Source organism: Taudactylus pleione, unplaced genomic scaffold, assembly GCF_031769625.1.
Source record: "Taudactylus pleione unplaced genomic scaffold, aTauple2 ptg000093l, whole genome shotgun sequence".
In the NCBI taxonomy this organism is placed as follows: Eukaryota; Metazoa; Chordata; class Amphibia; order Anura; family Myobatrachidae; genus Taudactylus; species Taudactylus pleione.
The window spans coordinates 5,467,777-5,477,500 of record NW_028284495.1 but is presented as its reverse complement, the minus strand read 5'-3'; positions in this window follow the sequence as shown (position 1 = coordinate 5,477,500).

Below are 9,724 nucleotides of genomic sequence, written 5' to 3'. Positions count from 1 at the left end.
TCTCCATCTCCAACACCTTCATCATCAATCTCCTCATTAATAATCAAAGGTAGTCCTCCTACATTAAATTTGCGAAGGCTGACTCCTATCTATGATTCTCCAAAATAATCCTTGAGTGATAGGGCTGCTGCTGCTGCTAGGGCATAATCTTCATCAAAGAATGGGACCTTTGCAAGAGGAAGCAAGTTTGAAAGCTGCCAATCAGTTACACAGTGGATCGCCATGACATGTTTGCCAGCATTAGATCTGCATCCAACATCCAATACATCTGTTATTAGACAGTTAGTTGATATACTGTGTCCCCGCTACCAAATTTCCTCTCATTTCCATTTTACCAGAACAGCAATTCCTTGCATGTAGCGAGACATTATAAAAAACCTTATTCTTGGCCTAGAACATGCCATCCATTTAACTACAGATATGTGGACAAGTGTTACTAGTCAAATGAAAGATTACATGACTGTGGCAGCCCACTGGGTGGGCTTCAGCAGCAGTATCTAACAATATTCACAGACAGGCTACTTTCTGTTTTGATGGCTTTACTAAGAGGCATACTGGTGTCAACCTGTTGTAAAAACTCAGGGATGTGATAGCAAAATGGATTACCCCACATCAGATGGTCCCAGCTGACTTAGGACCTCATTCAGACCCGCTCGCAAGCACTATGCATTTGCAAGCGGGTCGATGGTGAGGGCCTGTGCACGTGCAGCACTCGCACTGCATGCGTGCAAGCCCTGGAGCGAGAAACAATTGCACTTGCTCTGGGGCTCGCTACAAAAGGGGCGGCTGTCGATGTTGATCAAAAGCTCACCCCATTTTGTAGGCGGGTGGGGGGGGTGGCCGGACAAATGGAGGCGTTAGAGCAGGAAGCTACCTGGGGCTTGTGGTAGACTAGACCCTACCGCAAGGGTCTTGTCGCAAGCCCTGATGGTCACGATGGACTCTACCATCAAGACCATCACCTAGTCACTCGCTAAAGGTGTGGGTAGTAACCCACAGCTTAGGCAGCGACCATGAGGCCGCCTTTCAAGAAAAGCGGCCGCCCTCATTCAGAGCAAGCGCTCGTTTTTTGTGAGCGGCTCTGAATGAGGTCTGATGAACAGGCTAGAGATAGGCTGGATTGATCAGGTTATCGGGACATCAGTACCCCGGAGCTGGCCAGATGTGTGCTGCTGCCCAGCAGGCTGGAAACAATGGAGTCTATGTCTCACTAGGAAGTCAGCGGATGTATGGACCGAGTTCAGGGTGCGAACTAGTGACCCAGTGGCAGGAATAACAAGCCCGGTATGTGACACATTACAATGTGTGGCACTATGTGTAAAGGGCATTACAATGTGTGCCATTATGTGTAAAGGGTATTACAATGTGTGGCTTTATGTATAAAGGGAATTACAGTATGTGCATTAAGTGTAAAGGACACTACAATGTGTGGAATTGTGTGTAAAAGGCATTACAGTGTGTGTCATTATGTGTAAAGGGCATTACAGTGTGGCACATAACTTGTAAAGGGCATTACTGCATGACATAATGTTTAAAGGGCATTACTGCATGGCATAATGTGTTATAAGGGGTAATACTACAGTGTGGCATAATGTGCATAAGAAGTACTACGTGAATGGGCTCTGTGTAGAACAACATGAATGGACTCTGTGTGGCATAATGTACAAACTTTGGCGGTGCCAAGTTCACAATCTGTGCTGATGTTCCCAAATCCTCCCAGTCCCCCAGAATGCTTGTGGTGTCAGGCATGACATCATCGTGCACTGCATTCTGGGAGCAGCTGCTGGAGAAAATGGAGTAGCAGCACACTGCTTTCTGCTGGGCATGCCCCTTAGAGGGATGAACAGGGGATGTTTTGAAGCCACACCCCATTTTCCGGAGTGCACAGAAGAATGCCCTCCTTTATTTCTGCATGAACAGGTGGAAGGAGGGGGGGCGCCAAAGGGAACTTTCGCTCTGAGCTCCACAAGGTCTAGAACTGGCACCTGACTGTATGCAGTCATGTGGATACTCAATATACTGTATGGTGGTCATGGAGATGCTCAATGTGAATAGTTTCCGAATTTTTTCCAGTGTCACTTTCATTTCCCAATCTAACCCTTCTAAGCCATAGTGGACCCTTGTGGCATGTGTGATTTAGAGGTAAAGGGCCTGATTCAGCATGGATTGCAATTGCGATCACAGCTGTGTAACTGCACGCAATGCAGCTCTGAAAATATGCTAATATATGCCACTGCTCAGCCAGCATATAGACACTTACTACTGCCTACTCACATCGCAGTCCTGCGTATACATCATTAACATCGAAGCACATCGGCCCATCACACACAATTACAGCAGCTCCGGCCAGTTGCAGAAATTGCAAGTCTCGTTGCACGCGATGAGTACTCAAGCTACATAGGCAATCACAGTGGCTAATTTATGCACGCCCATGCAACGGCATTCAAAAGCAACAAGGACACCTCCGTTTCTCCAACCAGTCCACCATGACCACCCCCAAACGCCTGTCACTCACTCTGCGATGGATTCCTGTCTGCCTGCGTAATCGCAGTGCAATCGTTGCGTACGAGCGGTGTGTATACGTATGCACAGTACGCCACAATCGTCCGATCTCTGTACACGGTTGCAATTGCGATCCATTTTGAATCAGGCCCAAAGTATGCAAAAAATAAGTTTTTAATGAATACTACAAAACCATAAACCAAATAAGTACATGTTGTAGATTATTGTGCATTTATACTATACAATGTTCATGCTGCAAAGAATTTATTATTTTCATCTCAACATTGGATGTTAATTTAATTTTCTAGTGAGCACTGTATTCCCTAGTCCCTAGTTTGACACTGACAAATGACTCCTTTTTTGAAAACCCCCCGGGACATGGATGTACTTGGTTTTATTTTTTTAATATGTGCAAAATTAAATATGGATAGCAAAATAATCTTTTTCATAAGCAGCATCTCTGACCCAGGAACAGAACAACTATCGTACTGTCTGGAATATATTTTATGATCACATATTCCCATTAGTGGCACAGGAAAACATTTTGAGCACAAAGGCTACAAATGTATGACAAATGCCCAAATGTTTATTTGAACAGTGTGATAGACAGGCATTAATATAAATGTACTTATTATGCCAATTTTATGCCAATTTTATTATTAAGCCAATCTTATTTTTTCATTCATTGACAAAACATGAGAATCAAGATAATTGTGAGATGAAAGTTTGAATCACACTTAATCATTTGCCATTAAAATTCCCTTTCTTTATTAAATAATAACCAAATTCATAAATTGTTTCAAAAAATTTATTAGTTTTAATAAGAAAAAAAACAGTTCTTTTTAAAGAGAATTTGATCATCTTTAGCTGCTGTGATTCTTGGCATTATTCATATTTAAGCCTGCATGAAAGAGACCACATAGTTAGTTTGTAACAATTGGTAACTCTGGCAGATCTATCTAACAACTCATCCAAGGTAAGTACAGAACCTATATATACATTTATTTTCTATATTAACTCACACAATACATTATTCTCTGAATTAGTTTATTGATTTTTATTTCACCATACATAAGAGAGTAGAGAATGATTTACAGAAAAATGGGGAAGGGAGATGGGAGTGGGTAAATAAGTAGTGTCTATGTGCACAATAATGGTCCACACACACAGCTTTGCAGGTTAAATTAACAAAATTGAGCTTTACTGTACACAAGGCAGCTCTTAGGTGTGGTCAAACCTCCTTTTTCTTCACTGTAGTGGGCAGATTCCTCCTGCCCCAGAATCTGTGACTCACTATCGCCATCTATCTTCATCTTGCCAATATATATATGATAAATGTATATTAGATCTGACATTACAATAAGCTCTCAGTCATGACTACACTCAATAACCACACTATAAACTGACTATATAATAGGTAGATATGACAAACAATACTTACTTTTCAAAATAAGTCACAAACTAATGGCCACAATTATGTTGTTTCACTTATAGGACATTTTGACCTGGGTCCTTATATACTTAATTAACTAAGCTAGGACTCTCACTGACTTAAGTCTATATATTTAATGACAATAGTATGGTGTCTTATGGGCCACAATAGACTGCATAAGGGTTTATTTTTATCACATAATTTCTACAAAAGCAGGTATAAATTAAAATTTTCTCCTACTTTCGGAGAACTTACGTTTTTGGGGCCATTCATCATAAAGGTAACGCAGGAGCTATCCCAGATACCTCCTGCTTACCTTTTTCTCCTGATGTGACCTGCTGTCCCCATACACTAATATGGGGACCTGAATTCATCAAGTTCCAAAAATACAATATTTTTGGAGCTTGACTGCGGGAGCATTCGCCATTTCAGATGGCGTTTGCTCCCGTACATGAAGAGGAATTCTTTCTGATCCCTCCGACCCTGTCTGTCTCCTTCTGCAAAGGTTTTGTATGCCTGCATGAACTCTAGTTTTGGATCAGCGGTCTCCATGCTGGAGCAATGATGAATTGCTCCGGTGCGTGCCGCGAGTTAGAATGTTAATTATCGGGGTCCATCCTATATGTTTCTCTGTTACTCAGGTGTAGCATGCACCATGAACACAGGTAAATGTGCCTCACTAAGGCCTGTATTCAATTGCCGGTGAAAAGTCCCGGACTTCTCGCCTGCCAGACTTTTTGCCTACATCGCGTGTTTTTGAAGAAAACACTTTCCATGCACGTGACCGCTTTTCATCCTATTCAATTCCAAAGGACGAGAGAATGCGTCCCAGCAAAACTCAAACAGGCAAAAAGTGCTGTCAGATTTGGGGAAATCATCCTGACACTCCCAAAAGATGCACTGACATGGGGGATCACTATGGATACCCCCGAATAGCCCTGCTGAAGGTATTTGGGGTGCTTAAATGCTCTCAATTGCTGCTATTTGGCATCTTTGCACAAGTGGTGAAGAATAGCATTTAGCAGTTTTTTTTGGCAAAAATAAGTAGTCCTAGCAAATTTGGTGTACATGAAAATGGGTGCAAGCATGGTTAAAAATCACTAAAGTGAGGTTTTAAAAAAAGTAAAAAACGCACCTTTAGCAAACACCTGCAATCAAAAAAACCACCTAGGGTATACTTGGGGGACCCCCTGGGGTATATTTCACTAGTTTTTAAGTTTGTCCCCCCAACTTTGTTTTTTTTCACCCCAGAACGAAAGTGCTTTTTGGGGGTGATCTAAAGTAATTTTTTTTACTTTTTTTGATGCAGTTTACCTTTGGGGGACTGTCCCAAGGCTTCAGGGGTGTTCCCGCAACTTTGCACCCAAACCCCCAATTCTGCACTTTTTTTCACCTCCATTCAAAGGCGAATCTTTTCTGCTGGATACAAGGTGCAGACTTTTCGCACCGGCGAAAAGTCTTTGCAATTGAATACGGGGATAAGTTTCCGCCTTTTCACCGGCAATTGAATAGGGCCCTAAAAGTCTATTTTACTCAGGTGCAGCAAGCACTATGAGCCTTTACATTGGTTTGTACTTGTGACTGCAGAGAGATTAAAAGTGACTCATGAAAAGTCTCTCTTTAACTCAGGTGCGGCATGCACGATACGTTTTTACATTGGTTTGTACATTTAACTGCAGAGCATCTTCACGAAAATTCTTTCCTTTACTAAGTGCAAAAAATATAACTGGAAAATGGCGTATTTTTATTTATATCCAACTTGGATTAATACTCCCTCACTAATACTTTCCTTTATAAGAATATATATTAATTATCAAACAATTACTAGTAGACAGTGGTAAGGTGGCATATTAGTAATGTCAGTAAACAGAAATACAGAGCCACACTTATGTGGGTTCAAGAATGATGTAAGTGAAGGCCCCCATACATCAGAGATTGATTGCAGCAATCGTGTAATTTGCAATTTCGATTGTGTATAAAAATCTTTCCCTTTTTCAATCAATTGCAGATTGCAGAATTGCCAAAATCGATTGAAAAAGGAAAAGATGTTTATACACAATCGATTGCAAATTGCACGATTGCTGCAATCCATCTCTGATGTATGGGGGCCTTAAGCAACCTGAGAGTTTGTATGGTGCCAGCTGGTATTAATCAGGAATAGTAATGTCAGTAGTATGCACCCAGGAAATGCATTAATGTGGCCTGAATAGGAGTCAGAATCTTGCATGCTAATAACATGAATGATTGCAATCAATTGACAGATTCCCAAAATGGAAAATTACTTTCTTAAAAATGGAAAATCACTCGTTAGTCGTTAGTTGTTCTTTTTTCCCCAACAAGCATCTGAACTTGGACTGAGGGCCTGATTCAGAGATTTACACTAATACCACCACAGCAGGGAATCTGTACGCAGCGGCTGTGTGATAATATGCGAATGCCTCTGGGATTAGCATTGAGACGCCCCCCAGAATCAGACTTCTGAGTAACTCTATAGTCACGCAGAATGGCTACAGGAACTGAGATGCTGGTGCTATTTTTCTTCATATGGGATTACAGTCACAGACAGAGACGCCCCCTGAAAATGGTCACGACATGCTTGAATTTGAATTGACACCTCCCTTTTGCCACCCACAACAGTCCCTGTCTGTCAATCACTTTTCAAATAAATCCTCCTGGTGAGTGACAACGAAAATGAAACTTGATGCTTTCACAGTGCGACTCAGACACATGCGCAGGTTACCGATAATCGTTCAAATTGCGTAAACATCAGCATTGCATACGTCTCAGGCTCTGAGTACAAATATCCAAGTGGACATGTCAGTTCTCTCTAATTTACATGAAAAAGTACAACCTACACTAATACACCCTTTTATATGTCCTTTTATATGACCTTTTCAATCCTCCCGAAACAATAATCGCTCAATTATAGGAAAAACCCCTAGTTCTACCTCCTGCTTTAGTGGGTGCTGGGGAATTTTTGGAGCTTGCCTTCCGCTTTTTACATTTACCATTACTGGGCTTACGTTTGCCATTAATCCAGTGTCCTGTCCATCTTTAGTCCAAAGGGAATCTGGAATTAGGGACAACATTTCATCTACTTGTGATGGAGTTTCATTTAAAACTGTAGAGAGATACATTATCCTTTGAGGAGTGTCTAACATATCCCGCACCTCGTATACCATTCTCTCTGGGATATCTAAAAATACACCATCAGGGGTGCAATATATAACACATCCCATCTTACATAACAAGTCTCTGCCCAGTAGGTTAGTAGGAGCCGCAGCAGCCAGGAGAAAAGAATGCCTGGTATGCAACGGCCCAATAGTAACCTCTGTGGACTTTGTTAAAGGATAATGTTCCACTTTACCTGTTACACCCATTGTTGGTACTGTCTCGTTGGTCACCTGCAAATTAACGGGAGATTTTATCACTGACCTGGTCGCCCCTGTGTCTACATGAAAAGGATATTCAGTACCAGCTACATCAACCATCATAACCGGATCTTCCCTAGTACTTCCCGTTAACCTGACCATCTGTAGACTACAGGTATGACCTGACTCCTAGCGTTGGCTACCATTCTCCAATAAAGCATTTATGGCTACAATTGGAGCTGGTGCCTGCTGAACATTTGCTGGCCTCTGTGCATATTCCTTATGGGGATATCTAGGTCTTTCCTGATGTGGGATCCCTATTCCTTTTACTGTACAGTTTCTACTTAAGTGTCCTGTTTGTTTACAGTTAAAGCATGTTCGTGTTTCGGGTGAAGACATGTGATGCTGTGAGGTTTGCGCAGAGGTTAGAGGTGGTGGATATGGGTAAGGATGGGGATGGTAAGGGTATTGTGGGGGATAAGAGGTTGGTGGATATCCTGGGACCTGTGATTGCATTGGGTTAGTGGGATAGAGTTGTGTTTGTTGTTGAGTGGGGTTAGTGAGAGCACATACTTGTTCAGAAGTGAGTGTGTGTGCAAGTGCAAGTGTGTCTGTTGGCTGTGCTGTTACTGTCATTCCCTCCAGAGCTTGTATACTAACAGCCATTAGTTTTTCGCTCTGGGCTTCTCTCTTTTTGGAGATGTTTTTATCATGTTCAATGGCGGTTTCTATGAGGGTATCTATTGTAAGTCCCCGCCAGCCAGGCTGTGAGGTCTGAACCCGAGTTTTTAAACTCTCTTTCAGACTGTCCACAAGTACCGTAACTATCATCCACCTGTGGTGAGTGCTATCTTTAATATCCTCTATCCCAGTGTCCTGGGTGATAGCCTGCAGAGCCCGATCACAATAATCTTTTGCAGTCTCACTCTCTTTCTGCTTAATGGTGAAAATTTTGTTCCAGTTAACTACTACTGGAAAATATATACCCAATTGAGTTACAATGCGGGAAATGTTACCTTGTTTTAGTTGGTCTGTTAAGGGAACGTCACCATCCAATACACAATCTGTGATAAATTTTGTCACATCGGTATTGCGTGGCAGACAGGCCCTTAACACCACACGCCAATCTTTATTAGTGGGTTCATGTGAACTACCCAAATTTCTCAAAAATCTTTGACATTTGGCTAATTCCTTTTTGGGATCGGGGAAATCATTTATGATGGAATTTAGTTCTGCTCTTGTCCAAGGACAATGCATTACTACTTCCTTCGTGGGCACTATACCATTTGCGTCTGCAATTTCCATTTGGAACAGTTATTGTCCGAATGGGATGCAGACCGGTAGCGCTGCTACCTTTGACCTGGTTACCTGGCTGGGGGTTAAGTCTGCTGCTGCTGCGTATGGTATGAACAACTTCCTCTATGGGTTTAGAGGACACTAACACTTCCCTTGCTGTTACCGATGGAGATGGCGGCACCACTCGTGATTGTGGTGATGCAGCATCTATCATCTGCACAGCATGGGAAATGGCAGACATTACAATAGGCTCATCATCCGCATCATGAACATTTTCTTTATAGTTGCTTAACAGAGGGTACAAGTTGCTTTTTACATTTTTATGGGTATTTTTAGTAACTGTACTTGCACCTCCATCCACATAAGGTGGGAGAGGTGAGCATGAACTGCTGGCAATACTCTCCACAATGCTACCTTGCCGCACGTGCGAGCCAATTTGCGGCTCGCCCGTATTGCAGTTCACCGTTGTGGATGTATTTTCTGGCAATGCGCTCGCGTCGCTAGTTTGCTTCGCTTGCACATTTTTTAAGCCACGCATCCCCCTCATGCTGCCACAGTTTTAAACATTCAAAATATCAGGAGCGCATCAAACTGATGTGATCCCTGACATTGTCTAACACATTTTTATCGAAACTACCAATTCTGGGAAACAGTCTAACACTCTTCCTCATCATATTAAACCATAAATCACAATACCTTATTGCATAAGTACCGTACTTGGTATGCATGATACGACGGGCCGATCCGATCGGCACCTCCATTAGCAGCACATCATTGCCTAACATCTCTACTGCTTGCTTGGCTCCCATTCTGAGACAACTCCTATGCTTTTCAATAAAGATTTAAACCAGTGAAAGACAATCAAGACACTTTCACTTACCTGTGGACGATTTAAGTCGGCGGCGCCCACACACCTGGATAAGATTTAGTAAGGCAACTTCCACACCTGGATAAGATTTGAAAAAGGCAACTTCCACACACGGATAAGATTTAGTAAGGCGACTTCCACACCTATGAGAGTTTATATGTCGGCTACTCTCACGCACCTCTCTACAACAAAGACAACATGTACACCTGCTACTGTGTATAGAAAGGTAAAGCTGCTTACCGAGCGGCTAGACTA